Source organism: Papio anubis, chromosome 15 (assembly GCF_008728515.1).
Source record: "Papio anubis isolate 15944 chromosome 15, Panubis1.0, whole genome shotgun sequence".
NCBI classification, from domain to species: domain Eukaryota; kingdom Metazoa; phylum Chordata; class Mammalia; order Primates; family Cercopithecidae; genus Papio; species Papio anubis.
This window is the reverse complement of record NC_044990.1, coordinates 71,648,508-71,672,506: the sequence shown is the minus strand read 5'-3', so window position 1 is coordinate 71,672,506 and position 23,999 is coordinate 71,648,508. Positions and strand designations below refer to the sequence as shown.

Below are 23,999 nucleotides of genomic sequence, written 5' to 3'. Positions count from 1 at the left end.
AGATTTACCCTCTTTAAAAAAGTTTTATTTTTAAAAGGACATATTTCTTAGCATAATCTATTGAACATGCCAGTGAACATTACTGATTCCCCAGTAGCCATCAGCATACCTTGCACCCAGATCTTGGCTGGAAATTAACATTTCTTGCTAAAAGACACTTGGAATTTTGGGGTAAATGGTTAATTTCTCATGTGTGGCAAGAAATTACATGTTGAACCAGCAGTGTGTTGTGTCTGTAAGTAAGGAAGGGCTTGTAAACTGATGGAAATATATCAAAAGTACACCAGAACCAACATGAAGAGGCCCCCTGTTGGCCAACTTGGGGACAATTGGGCACTCAAAAAACAATGATGGTCATGACATGACTATAACACATTTAATTAAAAATAATTCATGAGTCCCTACTCATGGTAAAACAAACAAACAAAAACAAACAAACACAATGCAAAAGACAAGGAAGAGAGAGAATGTTCTTTATTGAAGTATGAGTGTTGATATATCTAATAGAAATATAGAATTAGAAAAATAATCACAATCTTACAGCCACAAATTTTATAATTGATTTAGGCAAAGATCATCAATGTGTGCTGAAACCTTTGGGGAAAAACTTGCTAGAGAACAGAATATTTATATATTCTCAAAGTGTAACTTTTACACATTCTCAAAATGTTTCTTACTGTACTTATTAAGTACCTAGCCACAAAGTTACCGTTTTAGTAAAGAATCTAGCATACTTTACATTAACCAAGCAATCAAATCTAATATCATCAATAACACAAGAAACAAACAATACTTACCTCCTGATGTGATACACTGAGAAGCACCAACATCACCTATATAATATTGTGTTAAAAATATTTAATCTGAATCTATTCATGAGGAAAGAATCAAACAAATTCAATTGAGGGTCGTTCTACAAAATAACTGGCTGGAACTCTTAAAATTTTTCACTTGAGAGGAAGAAACTACTATAGAGTAAAAGACAACAAGAAATATAGCAACCAATGCAATATGTAGTCCTTGATTGGATTTTCAAATGGGAAAAACATAATGGATGTTATAGGTACAAATTGAGCAACTTTGAATATGTAATGCATATCAGATAATACTACTATATCAATAATATTACTTTCTTCAGTGCCTTAATGGTGTTGTGGTTGACTGGGAAAATGGCCTTGTTCTTAGGAAATTCATGCTGAAGGGGTGCACCATAACATCATCCAAATTATTCAGCCAAATTGATGTAGATAAAAATATGTAATACAATGGATATAGATATAAAATATTTGCAGTAGTTTGGCAATTGTTGAATCAAATATAGGGTATATGCATATTCACAGGATATTCTTTCCATGTTTCAATATATTTAAATTATTCAAAAATAAAAATTGGAATAAAAATGATCTTAAGATTTCCTGAAAAAAAAAATAAAAAGAGTTAGGGAAAAACCAATGTTGTGAATAAGCCAAAGAATTTTCTAAAAACAAACAAAAACCCCATGTTTAAGATTATATTTTGTTTATTTTCTCTCAGAACTAATTTCTAAGCTCTTCCTGATTGAATTTAAGTGGCTAAAATTGATTCCTTACCAGGGCAATATTCTGGCAAACCCCATAAAGTGACTTATTTGTCATGCACACTTATGGCATATTGCAAATGCATACAGACCACCTACACCCATGCGAAATGAATTGGGCATGGTAGGGTGTAGGTAGAAAACAATTCTATTTGTTCACTCTGCAGCAAACACTCATGCCTTGGATAAAATTTCAGGCATTCTTAAAATTTGTGTGGTAACCATCAAGTAATGAACTATCTCTTTTCATGTTTCTGTACATCCAATCTAATATGTTTGATGTCTGAACTTCAGATTTCATTGACTTTAAATGTTCTTTCCTACTCCCATCACCTCTCCAGGCTGAGAAAGCTGAAATGGGAAGGAAAAAAGGACATGATGAATATTTCCCTTCTTCCCCTATTCATAACTCTTTTGGCTCCTTCAGACTTAAGAAAGAAGGGACATCTTACAGAATTATATTTTCCAAAGGTGGTCACAACTTTATGTTTCATTATGCAAGATTTATTTCAAAGTGATTTCAACACTTTCCCACAAAGAAGTGAATTCTAAGTTCAACCAATCAAGTCTGGAAGAAGTAATGCTGTGTGACTCTGAGACTGGGTCATAGAAGGCCATGCAACTTCTACCTGTTCCTGGAACACTCATGCTTGGAACTAGGAGCTGCCATGGATGACATCTACCTCGCATGAAGTCCCTAGGTTGTGAGAAAGCCAAACCACAAGAAGAGGCCAGGTGCAGGTCTGCAAGCCCTGTTAGTCATCCTAGTCTTTCAGTCATTTCAACCACAGCTCCAGATACGTGGGTGAATGAGGCTTTAACTGAATCCAGTTCCCAGCTGATGAATCCACTGCAGCCTTCCAGTACTTCCTGATGAGTTCCCAGATCTCAGGAGACAGAGATAAGTTATCAGGACTATTTCTTTTCTGAATTTCTCACTTTCAGAATCTGCAAACATGATGAAACAGTTGTTTTAAACCTCTGTGTTCGGGAGAATACATTACAAAGCAATTGTAACTGGAACAGAGAGATAAGAAGTAATGTCTGTTGACTGGTTGGACTGGAATCTGGCGTTAGTGCTTCCTTTATGTGATAGATCCTAAATTTGGGTTCTCTTTTAGGGGCTCTTTGGTGGCTATTTTAGAGGTAGCTCTATTCCCACTTTTCCTTGTTTTCTTAATACAAAGAATTCTTTGTTGGATCAGAGGTGAGTAATTGCACACTCATAAATATATCTTCTAAAGTCCCCTCAATTACTGACCTGTCTGCATCCCTGTCTTCTCTTAGCCTGGAGATGGGTGTGTTAGATCTTTCCTATATTGCTATAAAGAAATACCTGAGACTGGATAATTTGTAAAAGGTTTAAACGGCTCATGGTTCTGCAGGCTTCACAGGAAGTGTGACACTGGCATGTGCTTGACTTCTGGGGAGCCCTCAAGGAGCTTTTACTCATGGTAGAAGGGAAAGCAGGAGCTTGCACATTATATGGTGGGAGCTGGAGCAAGAAAGAGTGGGTAGGGGGGCGGTGCCAGACACTTTCAAACAACCAAATCTTGGGAGAACTCACTATCCCGAAGATAGCAGCAAGTCATGAGGGATCCACCTCTGTCACCCAATCACCTCCCACCAGGCCCCACCACCAGCAATGGGGATTATAATTCAACATGAAATTAGGGCAGGGACAAATATCCAAACTTATCAGCGGAAAATGGAATTAAGTTGGCAAAACTATTTTTGTTTGAATCCTTGCAAGTCCCAGGTAGATGCCTTTGCTTCTTAGTTTTAGAACATGGGAGTACTTACAACTGATTGTTCTCAGAATTAGCTCTGAATCTCCAGATCACAGGAAATATAATACTACAGTGAGTACTGTATTTAGGTTTAACTCCCACAGGCTACATTTGAAAATCTATATTGCTTTCTCTCTCTTTTGACCAGTCTAGACAAAATCCTAATGTACTATGTGCAGACAAAATTCTAATGTGCCATGATTCTGAGATATTATAATTCTGGTGCTTAACACATATCATTAATAGTTTTTAAACCAACTTTCAAATATTCTTTTCATTGTGAATGCTATTTTGTGTATATTCATATACGCCAAAATTCCTAGTGTATTTTTACTTTCAGTATTTAAATAAGGTTTTAATTGTTGAATAGTTTCAGATTTACAGAAAAGTTGTGTGTAAAGAGTTCTGTATACTGCATACACATTGAAGACTTGTTAACTTGTTATATTATTGTGGTACATTTTTCTTTCCTTCTGTTTTTTATTTATTTTTATTTTTTATTTTTATTTTTATTTTTTTTTGAGACTGACTCTATTGCCCAAGCTGGAGTGCAAGTGGCACTATCTCAGCTCACTGCAACCTCTGCCTCCAGGGGTCAAGCGATTCTCCTGCCTCCACCTCCCTAGTAGCTGTAATTACAGGTGGGTGCCACCATGCCCAGCTGATTTTTGTATTTTTAGTAGAGAGGGGGTTTCACCATGTTGGCCAAGCTGGTCTCAAACGCCTGACCTCAAGTGATCCGCCCGCCTTGGCCTACCAAAGTGCTAGGATTACAGGCATGAGCCACTGCGCCTGGCCTATTGCAGTACATTTTTCACGACTAACAAGCCAACATTGGTGCATTTTTATAATCTAAATTCCATACATCATTTAGTTTTCATTATTATTCGTTTTTCTCAAATGCTCTTTTTTTGGGTTCCAGGTTCCCATTTAAAACCACACATTACATTCAGTCGTCATGTCTCCTTAGACACCTCTGGGTTGTGACCGTTTTTCAGACTGTCATTGGTTTTCACGATCTTGGCAGTTTTGAGAAGTATTTGCCAGGTATTTTGTAGAATAATGGTTCCGATTGGATTTGTCTGACTTTTTTTTCATCGTTTGACTGGAATTATGAGCTTTTGGGAGGAAGACCATAGCACATCATATCAAGGGGACAAGCTATCAACATGACTTCACGGCTGATGTTAACGTTAAACATGTGAACACGTAATTATGTGATGGCCAAATACAATATGATAAATTCTTTAGTAAAAGAAACAAATGGGCTGGGCACAGTGGCTCATGCCTGTAATCCCAGCACTTTGGGAGGCCGAGGCAGGTGGATCACCTGAGATCAGGAGTTCGAGACCAGTCTGGTCAACATGGTGAAACCCCATTAGCCGGTTGTGGTGGTGGGCACCTGTAATCCCAGCTACTCAGCTGGCTAAAGCAGGAGAATCACTTGAACTCAAGAGGTGGAGGTTGCAGTGAGTCGAGATCATGCCACTGCACTCCAGCCTGGGTGGCAGAGTGAGACTCCATCTCCAAAAAATAATAATAATAATAACAATAAAATACAAAAATACAAAAATACAAAAGAAAGAAATGGAGAACTTCTTATTTTATTTTATTTTTTTTGAGACCGGGTTTCACTCTGTCACCCAGGCTGAAGTGCAGTGGCATGATCATGGCTCACTGCAGCCGTGACCTCCCAGGCTCAGGTTATCCTCCCACCTCAGTCTCCAGAGTAGCTAGAACTACAGACGTGCACCACTATGCCTGGCTATTTTTGTTGTATTTTTTGTAGAGATGGGGTTTTGCCATGTTGCCCAGGCAGGTACAAATGAAGAACTTCTGAATGATTTCTAGAATGCTAGGAGGTGAGAGGACAGAGGAAAGGAATTTTAAACTGAGTCTTGAAAGTACAGTAAGATTTTTTTCGATTGAAAAAAAGGGAAGTAAACCAAGGCAAAAGAATCATGGGCAAAGACATAGAGTTTTGAAAAGGGATGGATCCAGGGACCCTTTCTGGAAAACATGATACAAACTTCTAAATTCAAAATTAATATATAAATGAGTATGTTTTAAAAACAAGAATACATATTGTGAAAAAAAATTGGAGTCTCTGAAATTTTAAATTCTTTTCTTCTGAAATTCCTCTAGGCAATTTAACAAAATTCTTCCGCAGAAATATTTTTTAATTGCAACTTGACTTCCTGTTTATTCCTGGAACCTTCCAAAGCACCCAGAAGTTTTTAGTGTTCATAGTGAGCAGCTGGATGTTTCTGTTACACTAACTTCAGGAGCAACTGACCTCGAGGTGTGAAATGTTTTCTGGGTTCCAGAAATTCCAAGTAACTTGATTATCTTGGAACCTAGGCTCTTCTGGATTATAGCTGGAGCTAAGTATAGACATATAAGCAAAAGGAAATCGTGAAGGATTTATATGCTAGCCAGGGAGTTGGGCTATCTTCTAGAACAGGAACATTGAAGGATTTTATCTAATAAAGTTGTGTGACTAACTTTATGTTTTAGGAAGACATCTCTGGAACATGTAGAGCCACAGTAGAAGGCCAGAGGAATGACTTTAGTAATTACTTATTGGGAATTATTTAAAATAGCCTGAAAATAAAAAAGATGCCTGAACGTTGGGAGAAAAGAGGATCAATTAAGGAAATAACCATTTAGTAGAGAACAGGAACCTAGACCAAGGGGAAAGTATTCAATAACTAAACAAATAAAAACCATCTTACAAATATGAATACATAATAATTAACTTGTATACTTATATTTTAAATATTTGTTTTGTATTGATACAAATTAATATTTATTTTATATTTTACCAATACGAGAGATTGGTTTGTATTTATATTTGTATAGAGGAAGAGAAATACCATGAAAGTAAGGTACAAAAGATAAGGGAACACTGGTGGAGAAAGGCTAGATTGTATCTTTCTGGTAGGAAGAATGCAGCCCTCTAATTTGATAATGTGTTCTTTAATAAGGATAAAATTATTTTTGAAAACAAGGAGTGAAAGATGCTACATAAATGTAATTATTATTCAATTTGATACATAGTATAATATCTATGTTATATCTTAATAAGTATGACAACATTTATTACAGCTTACCAAGAGAAAATAAAAATTAGTTTTAGCAATTAACCTTATCCACATGTAAATGAGATTAATTAGTAGTTTTCCTTTCTAATCTTTTGGGGAAAGCAGATAATTATAATTATACTGTTTATGCAAATTGTATTCAAATATGCTAAAGGACACAATAGTTTGCAATTTAAAGTTCAAATAAGAAAATTTTCTAAAATTTACTTTTAGAATAATAAGCTAACCAATTAGAAAATGTAAATGACCTGTTAAAAATAAGTATACACAGTTCCTCAAGAGAACTATTTATTTAACTTTACTAAGGCATTTGCTCCCCAACTTGAGTTACTCAATGAGGTTTAACATGTATTTCAAATCTTTACTTGAAGTATAATAAAATAGGTATGAAATTTTTCAAAATAAAAAAAAATTTAAGTAATATATTTTCTCCACAAAAACAGGTTTAATCTGAAAGACCCTCAATCTGAAGGCTAAAGGACTAGTTTGATTTCCACTTTCTGGAGAAGGGAGTGGAAACAAACTTGATATTTTTCTAAAACTAAAATAAGAATTTTGATGTTCTGATTTCTGATTCATTATTCATTCGAACACATTCACAGAAGGGGGAGAAAACCACCTCTCCCTGGTGAAGCTTTTCAGGTTCTATGCTGACTTTCTCTTACTGATCTCTTTCCTGCCCTGTCTCATTTTATTGTAGGAGAAACAAAATGCACACTTCATTTGCAAAAAACAGAGAGAGCAGTTCCTCTCGACAGCTTCATAAACCATTAGAATAAAATCCTGCCTATTCTTTAAGTGAAGTGATCAGGATATGCATTTATTAATGTATCTAATAAGCAGACTTTTATTTAATATGTGCAAGGCCACAAGATCTATTAATAACACAGACCATTAAGGAAAGGGCTGGCACACAACATACTTCTGGCCTAGAAGGAGACGGCATGTATACAAAGAATTTACACGATAGGAAAAGATTTCTTTTAGCAAAGATATAAACAACGGACTGTACAAAGGCAAAAACATTTAACTTTTGGGAACAGACATGCCAAAGAATGCTTGATGGGAGGAAGAAGTATCGGAAAGCATACCGGGTAGGTTGTGTGATATATCAACATAGAATTTCTGTAGGTGACAGAAACCTAGTTCTTCTGCCATATAGTTCCCTAGGAGGAGTCGGGGCTTCTGCTGTGAAGACCTGAGGTTCTTTTCTGTGGTTAAGCATAGGTTAAGGGGAAAGTAGAACTGTGTGCAACATCTCTGTAGAGTGCCAAGTGCATCAGGGTAAGATAATGGTGGAGGACCAAGGCTTACTGAGACTTAGTATAGCAAAAGGAACTATGACAATGGTCACTGATTGTGTTCATCTGTGATCATAGCCTGTGTAGCGTAAGAAACAACAATAATGTTTAACGATGATTATGAGTATTATCTAAGGATTTAGAAATATCATTTGATGTAAAGGAGTGGATGGGGATACTGAATGACCTGCCAGCAAGACATGTGGCTAATTAGAGGCAAGCTCTATTTGATTAAGTGTGTTAAAGATGCATGCCCAGGGCAAATACATTTTGGGTCTTCACTCAAGATAACCAGGAAATCAATAATTCTCATGCAGCCCATACTTCCATGGTTATGTGATTATAACCCTGTTGAGGCACTGGTGTGCAAGGGTAGGAGCAGTAGCTTAAACATCTGTCTTTATTTGAAGATTATCCACTGACTATGATATAGTTGCATTGGAAGGGATTCTACAAAATTCTTAAAACCTCAATGCAGAAAGAATGCTTGGCAGAAGTTCAGGATGGAGGAGAGATTCAATGAAGCCTTATTAGCTGAAGTGCTCAATTCTTTGGCATACCTGCAAGGATACTGAGATAGGAGGACTTCTAAAGATGATTTTATGGCCCCTATGTCAGACCCCAAATTCCCAAACTACTGACTTTGTTCACAGTGTCTGCAAATGGAATATGAGAGAACTTCTCTTGCTCCAAGCATATAGACAAACCACCTGAGACACAGGCTATATTCTGGATCAAATGGCATGAAATGTATGAACGGCTATTCTTCTTGTAATGGAAAAGATAAATTACCAGAAACTGAGGTATTTGATCTTTGGCTACAACATTTTACTAAATTGTGCTTCAATTTCATGTGTTAGAAGCTGAGGAATGCTAATGGTTTATGGACACTCTTATAGGCTCTGACTGTGAGGCAATTTCTTTACTCAGAGGGGATGAGGTTTCACGGATAGAGGTGTTGCAATGCAGCAGAACTAGTCTTCAAATTTTGTTGCAAGAGACTAATCTCTGTTGTTTCAATTCACAACAAAATGGTCCTGAGTTTTATTCTAAATCTTAAGGCATGATTTTTATATAGGATATCACTCAAAAATATCAAATGCTATCAAAATCAACTGACACGGTTTTGCTGTGTCCCCATCGAAATCTTATCTTGAATTGTAGCTCCCATAATTCCTCTATGTTGTGAGAAGGACCCAGTGGGAGATAATTGAATCATGGGGGTGGGGTTCTGCCCATACTATTCTCCTGGGAGTGAATAAGTCTCACTGTATGATGGTTTTATAAGGATTTCCTTTTTTTGTCTGGCTCTCATTCTCTCTCTTTGCCTGCTGCCATGTAAGACATGCCTTTTGCCTTCCGCTATGATTGTGAGGCCTCCCCAGCCACGTGGAACTGTGAGTCCATTAAACTTCCTTTTCCATATAAATTACTCAGTCTCGGGTATGTCTTTATCAGCAGTATGAAAATGAACTAATACATCAGCCATCATATTCACGGTTCTGGTGTTTTTTCTTCATTTTAAATTTATGTCAGAAGCTACACATCCCCCCCTATCTGCACTCAACCCCAGCAGCCTACAGATAACATGAGGGCAGCTTTCACCTCTGAGAAGCATGGGCAGCTTCTTTGCTGTTTTCCAATGTCTATAAAAGTCTTATAATTTTTGGCCTGATGACCAGATCCAAACTCTGCACATTTCTCTGTTTTTGGTGTCTGTAACTCAATCCCTGGTACCAATTTTCCACTTAATATTTTTAATATTTTTTAGGACAAAAATATCAGAAACTTACTCTAATAAGCTTCTCATAAAAGTGATTGACTAGTGGCTCACCAAAATTGAATAAAAAGATGAACCATCAAGTCTCAGGGTATATAGGACAACTGCAGTTTTGAGGGTCTCAGAGCAAGTATTTATTTATCATCTTTTCTTTTTTAGGACCTGCTTTCAGATGACATCAGATAATATTAAAATGAAATTTCCCGGGAGAAAACAACAGATTAGTCTTGCTTGGGTCACTCTATCTTTAAGGCCTGAAGCTTGGGTTGTTATCAGAAAAACAGGGGGAGGAGTAGGTGTGCTGGGCTAAAAAAATCAGTAGCCACTTTAACCTATCATGCTTCCCTGCATGCCTCAAGATAATTCGAGTGATCTGTCTTGGACATGTACTTAAAATTATTTGTTATTGTCTGAATGTTGGTGTCCCAGCAAAATTCATCTATTGAAACCTAATACCCAATGTGATATTATTAAGAGGAAGGGCTTTTTAAAAAGTGATTAAGTTATGAAGTCTCTGCCCTCATGAGTGGGATTAGTGTTCTTATATGAGAGGTGGAAGGGAATTGCCTCACCCCTTTCACCATGTGAGGACAACATAAGGGCCATCTGTGAGGAATAGGTCCTCACCAAACACTGAACCTACTAATGCCTTGATTTTGGACTTCCCAGCCTCAAGAACTCTATGAAATAAATTTCTATTCTTATAAAGCTATTATGTTATAGTAGCCCAGATGGACTAAGACAATTATTCTTCCAATGAATATTTGTGTGACATACAATTTTGTGGGCTATAGTCTTTAATACTTTGAGTATGTATAATATATATCATAAATAAAGGACTCATGCATACCATCAGTTATTGGAAAATGTATAGTTAACTGGCTCATATGTAAGTAAAATATACATGATTTTGGCCTCATTCTGGCTGCTGCTGCTGTGAATTAGGATGATGGTAATAGTTTCAGTAGTTCCTAATTGTGTGGCTTTGCACAAGTTACTTAATCTTTCTGACCTAATATCTTCCTTTGCAAAGTGGAAATAACTATTGTAAATTGTAGACTATTGTATATACAATAACTATTATATAAAATGTATAAGTTATGTTTCTAAGATGGTGCTTAATGATTGGTAGATGTCATTGCTTCAGACTAACAATGGATTCCCCCTTCTCTGCTTTCTTGGATTCATGAAGTTCTCAACAAAAATTTTTCAGACACCATTTTTGAATCTGGCAACTCTAAACCTGAACTCTGCATATCAGCATTGCCTACCTTCAGTGTTATATCCCATAGGAAGATTACATCATTTGAAGTGATACTGCGGAAGGTAACTCATTATTTATGCATACTATGAATTATTCTTGGATAATTGCTACACATGTATTTAAAGTGGAAGTATTTTCAAAATTATATCTCTACATCAAAACAAGACAAACTCTATAATATTCATTAAGTAAAAATGGTGATAGGAATATTTATTATTGAGAATATTATTATGGCATGATTTATGGTGCTTTATCTATAAAGAACCTGAATTTCTAATCGATTTGCCCAAATGTAAATAATTGTATTATATGTAAATATAATGTAAATAATTGTATTACATGTGTATGTGTTTGTTCATGTGTTACTTGTAACAAACATTAATTTATAAGTTAACTGTTGGCATCAAGACTATTTTTATTGTAAGCTCTTAAAGGTCAAGCGACCTCATTTAATTTCATATGTACTACTGTAGTTGAATATCATTGGATTCACTACCTGGCTTATTTGTTTACTAGGGCTGCATACCAAAATACAACCCACTGGGCGGCTTAAACAGCAGAAATGTATTTTATGACAGTTCTGGAAGTCCAACCTGAGGGTGTTGGCAGGTTTGGCCTCTCCTGAGACTTCTCTTGGCTTTCAGATGTCACCTTTTTTTCTGTGTCCTCCCATGGCTTCTCCTCTGTGTATGAGCACTCCTGATGTGTCTCTCTCTCTTTTTAAAAGGGCATCACTCGGGTTGGTTTAGGACTTAGTCGACTGGCCTCATTATAACTTCATCACCTCTTTCAAGGTCCTATCTTCAAACCCAGTCACATTCTGAGATACCAGAGGATACATATAAATTAGGGGGAGATAAAATTCAGTCAAAGCAATGGCTAAAAACATCAATCATTATTATCTCTCAAGGTTGGTGTGAGTTGGAAATTTGACAAGGCACAGTAGGCACTGATGTCTCGTATTCCACATTGTCTAGGAACTCAGTTAGGGTCTGGAAGGCTGGAAGATGGAAACACCTGAAGGCTCATTTATTCCTGGTCCAGCTGTTGATGCCAGCTTTCCACTGAGACCTTAGTTGGAGCTGATGCCTGGACACCTCCAAGTGGCCTGTGCTTCCTTATAACATGGTCTCTGGGTTCTAGCATCCCAAGAGAGAAAGAGACAGACAAAGCCAGGCAGAAGCTATATTGCATTTAATTACCTAGCCTCAGAAGGCACATGGCAATACTTCCATGGTATATTATTGGTTGAGACAGTTACAAATATCTGCCCAGATTTAAGGGGAGGGAACATAGCCCTTACTCTCAGTGGGAAAGAATGCCAATCCTATTATAAGAATGGCATGTGAAATGGGATTTTATATATATCTACATATACATACACACACATACACACATATATATGTGTGTAATATATGAGTTCTATAATTTATATATAATGTATAGCAATATTACATATATTGTATATATGTATGTGTATTTGTGTGGCTAGCTGTGGAAAATACAATCTATCATAGTCACATGGAGCTATTCATTTTAAAATACATAGTATTTACACAACTCTTGCAGTAGAAGTTGTCTTCTCAGTATAATTTTCTGCCTGTTACTTCACATCACGGAGGAAGTCTCCATCAGGACTTCTTCCACGTAAGTAAAATGAGACTGCTGGGTCCCCTTTGATTGGATGAAGGATTAGTACTGGATGTAAAATCAGACTGTAGTTTGTTTTCTTTTTTCCCTTGGACTTACAGTTAATCTTCTGGAATTTGGAGGTCTGAAGGCATCAATTTATAGTGTGGGTGAAAGTATAAGATATTGTTATGGGTTGAATTTTGTCCCCCCCAAATTCTTATGTTGAAATCATAATGCCTCATATGTTTGAATTTGATTTTCCTTCAAATAGCGCAGATGTAATTATTCATGTTGAGATGAGGTCATATTGGAGTAGGGTTGATTGTTAATTCCATGTTGCTTGTGTCCTCATGAAAAGGGGAAATTTGATGAAATTGATCTTTGCTTACACTATATGCAAAAGTCAACTCATAATGGATTAAACATTTAAGTGTAAGACCTGAAACCATAAAACTCCTAGAAGAAAACAGAGGAGAAACTTCATGACATTGGTCTTGGCAATTATATTTTGGATATGAAGCCAAAGCACAGGTAACAAATAAATAAATAGGTAAACTACATCAAACTGAAAAGATTTTGCACAGCAAAGGAAACAATCAAGAAATTATTTAAAGGCAACCTATGAAATGCGAAAAAAAATTTACAAATCGTATATCTAAAAAGGAATTGATATCCAAAATATAGAAGAAACTCATAAATAAATAAATAAACAAACTACATGAAACTAAAAAGATGTGGCACAACAAAGGAATCAACAAATTAAAAGGTAACCTATGAAATGGGAAAGAATATTTACAAATCACATATCTAATCAGCGGTCAATATCAAAAATATATTGGGAACTCATATAACTAAAAAACATAAACAACATAACCCACTTAAAAATGGGCAAGAATCTGAACAGACATTTCTCAAATGAATGTATACAAGTGGCCAATAGATACATGAAAAGGTGCTCAATATCACTAATCATAATGAAAATGCAAATTAAACTCACAGTATGATACTACCCCACATCTGTTTGAAAGGCTATTATTAAAAAGTCAAAAGATAACAAGTGATGGTGAGGATATGGAGAAAAGTAAACCCTATATGTTTTCGGGGGAATGTAGATTGGTACAACTATTATGAAAAATCTATGATGTTTCCTCAAAATTTAAAAATATAATTACCATATAATCCAGCAATCCCACTAATGAATATATACTCAAAGAAGATAAAATCAATATCTTGAAGAGATATCTGCACTCTTACACTCATTTCAGCATTATTCACAATAGTAAAAATATAGAAACAGCTAAGTATCCACTGAGTGATGAATACACACAAATTTTTTGCATATACAGTCATGCACTGTACACCAGTGTTTCTGTCAGTGATAGACTGCATATACAAAGATAGTCTGGAAAGATTATAATCTATGGAGCCAAAACATTTCTATCACCTAGTGATGGCTTGATGATACTCATCCTGTGTAGGCCCCTGCTGATGTGTGTGCTTATGTCTTAGTTTTTAACAAGAAAGTTTAAAAAGTGAAAAATTAAAAATTAAAAATTTTAACATAGAAAAAGTATATAAAGAAAGAAAATATTTTTGTACAGCTGTTCAATGTGTTTGTATTTTAAGTTGTTATTATAAAGTGCCAAAGAGTCAAATAATATCTAAAAAGTTTATAATGAAAAGAAGTTCATTGTAAGAATAAACTTACAGCAAGGTTAATTATTGTTGAATAATAATAGCTAAGTTTAATTTATTATTGAAAGAAGAAATTAAAATTTTTTAAAAATTGCAATGTCCTACACCTTGACATTCACTTGCCACTCGCTCACTGACTCACCCAGAGCAACTTCCCGTCTTGCAAGCTACATTCATGGTACATCCCCTACACAAGTGGGCCCTTTTTAATGTTTTATGCTGTATTTGTACTATGCCTTTTCTATGTTTAAATATGTTTAGATACACAAATACCATTGTTTCACAATTGCCTACACTATTCAGTACTGTGACATGCTGTATACGTTTGTCGCCTAAGAGCAAAAGGCTATACCACATAGCCTAGGTGTGCAGTACACTATACTGTCTGGTTGTGGAGGTCTACTCTATCATGTTCACACAATGATGAAGTTACCTAAACATGCATTTTTTTGAAAGCTCCTCATCATGAAATGATGCACCACTGTAGATATGCAATGGAGCACTATTCAGCTTATAAAAGAAGGAAATCCTGCCATTTGTGATGACACAGATGAATCTAGAAGATGTATGTTAACTAAGAAAAATAAGCCAAATACAAAAAGACAAATATTGCATGATCCCATTTTTATGCGATATCTAAAAAAGTCAAACTCATGTAAACAAAGAGGAAAAGGTTGGTTACCAGGGGTGAGAGGTGAGAAAAATAATGAAAGGTTGGTCAAAGGGTACAAACCTGCAGTTATAAGATAAATAAGTTCTGGAGACCTCATGTATAGCACGTTGACTATAGTTGTTAATAATTCACTGTATATTTGAAATTTGCTAAGAGAATAGATCTTAAGTATTGCCACCACACACACACAAAATGGTAACTATATGAGGTTGTAGATATGCCAATTAGCTTGATTATGGTAATCATTTCACAATGTATATGTATATTCAAGACATTACATCGTATATCTTAAATATATATACGTAATTTTTATCTGTCAATTATATTACAATAAAACTAAGGGAAGAAAACAACAGAAATCAACAAAGCCTGAGGTTTCAGTGAAAAAAATTTTTAATATAAAGGGGAAATTTGGACACAGAGAATGCCTTATCATGTGAGGAATGGAGTTATTTATGTTGCAACAAGTCAAGGAACTATCAGAAGCTCAGAAAGAGAGGCCAGAAATAGATCCTTCCCCAGTGCCTTCAGAGGGCGCATGGCCCTGCCAACACCTTGATCTCAGACTTCTAGCCTCCAGAACAGCGAGACAATAAAATCCTTTCTTAAAAAACTCTCTGGTTTGTGGTACATTGTTATAGTCGCCCTAGGAAACTATTACAGATGTGACACTTGAGACACACTGGTAACCCTGGTTTTCCTGGGTGGAAAAAAACAGACAAGTACCTGAAAAATCTGGAGAAAAAAGTCCTGATGGAATCAAGAATTCCATTCTAGTTGTTCTTGAGGAAATATATATTTCCTTGCCCTTCAGGACAAGGAAATATACAATTTTTTACCTTTAAAAAAATATATAATTTTTTACCTTTAAAAAAATCATTTTTCTTAAATATGAAAGGTAGTTCAAGTTAGAGTTCTGTCTTTTGCAAGTAAAACAGTCCTAATATAGATATTTTGCATTTTTCAATTATTTTGATACAGTGTGATTTGTGTTATTTGAAAAATTGATACCATTCCCAAAATAGATTTCTGCTGGGTATGGTGGCTCGTAATTGTAATCTCAGCACTTTGGGAGGCCAAGGCGGGAGGATTCCTAGAGGCCAGTTCAAGACCAGCCTGGATAACACAGCGAGACCTCATTGCTACAAAAAATTTTTTTTTAAATAGCAGAGAGTGGTAGTGCATACCCTGTAATTCCAGCTACTTGGGAGGCTGAGGTGGGAGGATCACTTGAACTCAGGAGTTGGAGGCTGGAGTAAGCTATGATCTTGCCACTGCACTCCAGCCTGGGCTACAGAGTAAGAACCTGTCTCTGAAAAAAAAAAAATAGTTTTACGTCTTCCAATAGGAAAAATGACTTAGTTTTCATGAATAGATAACCTGTTCTACATATGTCACCAGGACCCCACAGCAGCCCTGCTTGTGTACAGTCTCACAAAAGAAATATTTCTATCATCTTTGACTCTAATAATGGTTCAAAGTCATTTGAAGGCATCAAACTGGTAATAGCCACTGTACCATCAATTCATTCCCCTTCTCCACTTTTCCTCCCTTTCTCCTTCCTCTCTTTTAAAATATAATTTCCTGTGTATATCAGTAAATAGAGGTGTGTGTGTATGTGCATATCTATGTGTCTGGTGAAACAGTGCCTTAATGCTAGCTTCTAGGCTAAGCACCAAATATCTGGTTATATATTTTATAATATAATCTTAACAATGAAAAACCTTAACTAGTTTGGAAACAAAAAATTTACACAAAGAATCTAGTAAATATTTAAAACATATACATATAACATAAGTAAATATGATACATGGTGTAATCCTTAGGGTAGAAGTTACCTGTATAATTATTTTTAATTCTTAAATCCCCATTTTAGTCAAAAGTGAAATAATTTCCTGGAATTATAAAAAATTTGATTTTCATTAGAACTACACCAAATATATCACCAAATAGTGATATTTTACAACTTTGAGAGAGAGAGAGATATACACACACACACACACACACACACACACACACAGGTATTGAATTTTTATGTTTTATCAATCACATATAAAACATATAGAAGAAATAATAACATACACAAGAAATAAGATAATCCTTATTATTCTGAATTATCTTATTATTTCTATTATTTATTATATACATTATGGAGACTGAATTCTGAATTTGCTTATTATTTCTTGAATATAAATTATCTTATTCTTATTCTGAATCTCTTATTTTTTCTTGTGTATGTTACGGAGACTTGAATTTTCCAGTTAAGATTAACCATCTAATCATAACAAAAATTTGTTCATTCATTTAACAAAGTTTTATTTAGCATTTATGTAGCATCAGGCATGGCTGTAGGTCTGAGCACAAAACACAGACAAATAAACGTCCCTTTCCTTATGGAGTTTAGGTCTAGTGGGAAGAAATACAATATAAAGAAACAAAGAAATGAGAGAAACAGACATAAAAGGCAAAGAGATGAATTTCCTACAAATAATATTTTCCTATTTTCTTTACTTCTGCTCTCTTTTTTTCTCTCATCAAATTTCATTGGCTAATTATGTCCCAAATCACATCAGATAGTACTTTTAATGATGGGAATTCTTGATTTTTTATTAATGTTAATGAAGTACGAGATTAGCTGTTTGTTTGAGATACATGTTTTTATGATATTTCTGCCTCTTTTAATGAGTATGTATTTATTTTTATAGTAATGTGTGAGTGTTCTGGTACCATTATGCTTTGTCTGAGTGCAGAGAAAGGGCCCGCTCCCTAGAAGTGTGAAAAACCAATACTCTTTATTTATGCTATAACTGTCAGTTAGCAACTTACTGAGACAACTTTAGGAATTCCAGCAATAACAAATTACTGAATGCTTACGAGTTGTACTCTTCTGCTTATTTCCATTAAAAAAACCCACTAAAAATTTTAAAAGGTGTGTAGAGAAAAAATGTAAACAACGTTATACATGCACACTGCATTGAGGAAGAATGAAGTTGATCCAAAACTCAGAGGATATTAATTACTTTGACAAACATCTATTGGATGCCTACGACATGTCAACTGGTCTCTGTTCTAGGCATCTGCTTTACATCAGTCAAAAAACAGACAAAAATCCTTGTCCTAATACTACTCCATTCAGGTAAGGGAGACAAATAGTAACACTTAAATTTCATAAAAGTGGGAATACTCAACTCTAATATGGCACAATAATCTTCTATCTTGAAAATGTAACAGTGTATTAATTTCCTTATTTTTAAAGCCCAAAGAATGGCTTACTACATGCTGCATTGACTGGATCTCCCAGATTAAACCTGGGGAGACTTTCTGATCATATTCTAAGTATTCTATAGAAAATAAGAGTTCTGCTAAAAACAAAAACAAAAAAGAACACCTCTAGGTTAGATGTTAGAAATGTAATTTGACTTGAGAAGACTGAATTTTCTAGTAATCATTTAAATTCTAAAATTCACTTGACAGTTGAGGAAACACTAAGAACGCTCCTAACATTGTTGACATTCTCTACATCACAGCCCAAGACTGAAGCTCATGTTCATTTCTGGGATAAGATGCTCAATTTTTTCCCCAATTAATTTTTTTATTTGAACCTTTCCTTAGCTTTACCGAATATTTATTTATCAGTCACATAACTGAAGTTGTACTTTCCTCCAACTTTTTAAAAAGTGTTTTTTCATATTTTTTCTTTGAAAAAAACCCCCTAATTCTAGTTATTCTGGAGGAAATGTTTTGTAGATAAGTAACACTACATTATTACAAGGATGTACCTTCAACCTTGAATAACTGTCATGTTGACACTAGAATATATATTTTTCTTATGGAACTTTGTGCATGTTATTAGGTTTACATTATTTTCATCTCCCTCTACTATGTCCTTGCAGGTATTATGGTGTCGAATAGCTTCTTTATTAAATTTTATATTTGTAGACCTGAGAGTTGAAATTTTCTAATAACAAATACTGTGTTTGGCATAAGATGCTTTGGGGTTTTTTTGTTAGGGATTAGAAATTCAGTTTCTTTTTCTCTGGGATAGAAGATTATAACTGGTATTACATATTTTGAATACTATCTTTTTATTCCAGGAAAACGAAATCCTAATTCTTGTTTAAAGTGTTGTATACATTACTTCTGCATACATTATAGTAGCTTTGATAGGCCATTTACATATTATTAACTTTTGGGTAGAATTTCTTTGAAAGTATGATTTACTATTACATTAGAATTTTGCATTAGTGAAGAGTCAGGGAATACTATGTCCTTGTAATGCCTCTCAGACACATATGGCTCTTCTTACGAAAGGGACTTGGAGATGGAGCGGGAAGCTGAGTGGGCTGGGATAAAGTGGATTAAAGGTAAAGATAGAGGCTTTAAAGAGTAGTATATAGAGGATATTATCTTTTATTTAGATTGTTCTTTCTCTTCCTCATTTTCATTGAGTCTACATTTCTCCAATATGTAGTATTACATGCTTCCGGAGTTTGACTGAAACTGACCTTAGATTTCCTAATAGGTGTACTGTAGTTTAGAGAAGTAATATTTTTTCCAAGTTTTAATTTGATGTTCTTACCAGAGTTGCTTTACAACCTTTTCTCTTTTCAAACTTTGAAGAGTAGGTAGATGCCTATTTCATATGACTCACCTTTTGTGTTGCCATCCTGGAAACAGCTCTTCCTCTATCCCCATTGATTCAAAGAAACTGCCACGTTGGGGTCCAGGTGGCTATAGCTCTGGGATTAAAGATTTCAGCCTAGTGTGACTGTTCTTTTAAGGAGAGAACATATTGTATTAGTCCATTTTCACATTGCTGATAAAGACATACCCGAGACTGGGTAATTTACAAAGAAAATGAGGTTTAATGGAGTGAGTTCCATGTGGCTGGGAGGCCTCACAATCATGGTGGAAGACAAAAGACACATCTTACACAGTGGCAGACAAGACAGAACTAGAGCCAAGCGAAAGGAGAAACCGCTTATAAAACCATCAGGTCCTGTATGACTTATTCACTACCAAGAGAACAGTATGGGGGAAATTGGCCCCACCATTCAATGATCTCCCACCGGCTCCATCCCACAACATGTGGGAATTATGGGAGCTACAATTCAAGATGAGGTTTATGCGGGGACACAGCCAAACCATATCACATATACACTTGGGGACAATTTGTAGTGGTAATTTTCCAACACGACCTTTGGGAAGTGGAGCACATCCTTCTGCTGCAGAGAGGTTAATGGAGACTATGCACAGAGAGAGACAGAGCAACCGGGGTGAATCCAGGTGTTTGAGTCTAGCATCAGTTTGCTTTGAGTCCCAGCTGCATCCTTATTTTCTGTTTTCATGAGCTCATTATTGTCTTTTCAGTATAGTCTGTATTTTTTGCTGAAGCTGGTTTTCTCAGTGTTTCTGCCAATCCCAAGCATCCCATTTTTCTTCATATTTTGTTGAGAAACCTCTAGGTATCTATTTTTAGTCTTCAGTTAGAGCACCTTCAAGTATCATTCATAACGGTATGTTCTTTATTATCTTTATAATACAGTTCCTGAAGTAGGAATATTGTTCTTTACATAGGTTATAAATACGATTTAATGATTTTAAATTCATAATTATTTAGCTAATGTAAAATATGACTACATTTACTCATTCCACCAAGTACTTCTTTTGGCATCGAAAACAAATTTGGAGACCGCGAAGGGAATAGAAACAAGATATTACAATATGAAAACCCAGTTCGGAACAAGCATGATAAGATTATTTTGATGTTTAAAATCTTGAGTCATCTACATTGAATAAAAATAAGAAAAGGATGTGGAAGTGCTTACACTTTAATACTATAAACTTGTTTTTCAATGCCATCAAGATAATAGTTTTATAAGAAATCTGATTAATGTAAGAAATTATTTAAATCCATCAAACTTATTTCAAATAGTTGAACTATTCTTGATCTGTTCTCATCACAATTAGTCTTTCTCAGCAAATTTCTATATACAATGGAAAACTATGAAATTGTGAAGTTCTTGTATCACTGACGTTCTGAAGTTACAGATAACACAGTGATGAGTAACTGGAGGTACTTAACTAGATAATGTACCCATCTCTGCTTCCCAAGCTGATGAGCTATGTGCAGTTTCAGGTTCTGAGTCTAATTGCTTTACAGTTCTTACAATGGGCTGAATTGCGACACGAATTCAGCAAATTCTTACAGTTCCCTTGGGAGGTTTTTGAGAAAGACACAGTATATAGAAATTGACTCATTTTCCACTGTGAGGACTGACTGTGATATGTTATGAAAGCTTGTGTGTAGTCAGCAAGTCAGGCAGGTTTGAATCATGATTTTTCTTTTTTTTTTTATTTTTTAAGATGATTTTGCAATCTTCTCATTTACTGCCCCCAGACCTTTCTACTAACTGACAATGTGGTGTAACAAACCCTTGACTGGCCTCAGACAACCTGTGCTTGACTGGCTCTGCCCCTCCGCCTATATAATCTTGGATGAGTCATTGAGCTTATTTCCTGATCTATAAATTGAAGATAAGAATCTTCATCACACAGAATTGTTGTAAGGATTAAGTGAAATGTAGCTGGTATGAAATTCTCTGCAGAAAGGGGGATAATTTCTGACACTGCTGTTATTTTCCCTACAGAGGATAATAAATAAATCAATTGCTAATGGTTGAAAGCATGAAATCTGGACAAACTGTCTGGGATTGAATACTGTCTCTATCACCTCCCAGGAGACTAACTTTTGGTATAGCATTCTGCCTGTCTGTGCCTCAGTTTACTCATCTAAGAATTGGATAAAAAATGGCACTGCCTCATACAATTATGAGAATTAAACGAGTACATATTCATAATTGTCTCTAAACCAGTGATTTCCACACTTTTTAAATAGCAAATTTCTATATACAACGGAAAACTATGGAATTGTGAAGCGCTTGCAAGTATCTACATGTAGTAACGCTGTACTGTACTTGTTAAGTAAATAAAGAAGCTTCCAGCTAAATAAGTAAAGGGGCTATTTACCTTCCGTCAACTGATTCAGGGAAATCCAAAATTCTGAAGTTGACATTGAAGCCTGGAGTGCTCATCTGCAGTAGTGTTTCCTTCTCATGACTTCAAGCAGCCTCCCAGGAGGAGGTGCCATCCAGAGTCCTGCCAGACAGCTTGAGTCTTTTGGGGAAGTGTAATCCCACTCCACCTGAGTTGTCTTCAGCCAAGGATGTTCTTAGGCTTAGCCCTTCAGTTCCACAAGCGCTAATCTTCGAGAACCCCAGCTTCCCAAAGGACTGCTGGGCTCAAACTAGGAACAATGTCCCTTTACTTACTGACCAGGAAGCCCTGCCCCTTTGCCTTCTCTAGAGTTCAAACCTCCAGGCCAGAGAAGCTTCTCCTTTTGAACCATCTCAGCACAAAAGGACTGATTGCTCCTCTCCCCACCCCACCCTCTCCTGGATGCTCTTTCTCACCCTGCCGTGCTTGGTCATCCTTCTTTGAGCACAAAGGGGTTCATTAGACTCTCTTCCATGGCAAGACATAGCCTGCATGTCCACTTACGGTACCTCCAGGGACTAGAACATGTGAATTCAGGTGGCAGTGGTTTGGGGAGCATACTTGGCTTTCTCTGGTAAGTCCTAAGTTTGAAGTGGGGGTAATAAATACAGAGACTGGCAGTTGGTGACCAAGTCCTGACTCTTCTGGGCTTATTGCTGAAGAGGTTGCAATTTGTCTTCCTGGACTGGTTGCTGCAGAGGCTGTGGGTCAGTTGTATTGTCATGCATGGTCTGGCCACGGTCTGTTTGTACAGGCAGTCTTTCAGTAGTTTTCATGTTACACCTTATTTTGGCCATACATACACATAATACAAGTCCATCAAATTCAACATGTTCAAAATTAAGCTACTCATTTTCATTCAATTAATTTTCTATGCATCTGCTAAAACTATGAATCTGAGGGTCAATCTGTGTCTCCTACCTGTTTTACTACCCATATCTAATCAATCACCAGTTCCTATCAATTTCACTTCTTTAATCTTTCTCCAGTCTGCACCCTTGTCTCTGCTCTAATAGTAACTGCCTATGATCCAAATATTCATAATTTCTCCTCGATTTTTTTACACATTACAGTACTCTTAGCAACTTTCATTCTCTTCTAATACATTCTTTATATTTCTGGTAGTCACCTTTTTGACATGCGAGCCCTTGCATGACTATAAATCAAAGTCCAAAATCCTCACCATGGCTTAACAGTTTGTTCGTAACCTGATCCCTGACCAGTTCTCCAGCTTCATCTCTCCCTATTCTCCAATCCTACAAATACACTGCATCATAATGAGAACATTCAGTTCTCCATTTATGTCACTATTTTACTTCTATGCCTTTACATGGTGCACACACTACTTTCAACTATTGCCCTCACTTCTTCTTACCTTCCTCATGCACAGATTTTGTTTGGATAAATTGTACTCCTTCATGAAGGCTTAGCAGAGTATCATTTCCTCTGTTGAGCCTTCCACAATTTCCCCCAGCCTAATGAGATTACCCTCATATGTGCTACCATAGCAACGTGTACAGACATCTATCACAGTACTTATTGTATCATACTTTCTGTTTATTTGATCATGTTCTACTTCAGAATATTAATATCTGTAGAGCAGAGATGATTTTTTATAAAATTGTTTAACTGCAGTGTCTGGCATATAGGAGGTGCTGAATATGTTTTGTTAAAATAGTAAAGTAACAAAGTTACAATTAATTGCTGATAAATCTTTGCACAAATAAGTGCAGCCTTGATTTGCATCCCCTCTGCATGTGTACCTTTCTTCAGAGGACAGCTTTTTATTTCTTCCTTTCTTTTTAATTATACTTTAAGTTCTAGTGTACATGTGCACAATGTGCAGATTTGTTACATATGTATACATGTGCCATGTTGACTTGCCGCATCCATCAACTCGTCATTTACATTATGTATTTCTCCTAATGCTATCCCTCCCCCACACCCCCCACCCCCTGACAGGCCCCGGTGTGTGATGTTCCCCTCCCTGTGTCCATGTGTTCTCATTGTTCAATTCCCACGTATAAGTGAGAACATGTGGTGTTTGGTTTTCTTCCTTGTGATAATTTGCTGAGAATGATGATTTCCAGCTTCATCCATGTCCCTGAAAAGGACATTAACTCATCCT

At 35.9% G+C, this 23,999-nt stretch overlaps 1 long non-coding RNA gene across 1 annotated transcript; it reads right to left on the bottom strand.

The window, feature by feature from the left end:
* Window positions 1–1,452: 1,452 nt before the first annotated feature.
* LOC103879400 lies at window positions 1,453–23,733 on the bottom strand. The gene is made up of 3 exons (XR_639995.4): window positions 23,247–23,733; window positions 19,467–19,588; window positions 1,453–2,524 (listed from the first exon to the last, which is right to left on the bottom strand). It is a non-coding gene; the product is annotated as an uncharacterized LOC103879400 (long non-coding RNA).
* Window positions 23,734–23,999: the final 266 nt, after the last annotated feature.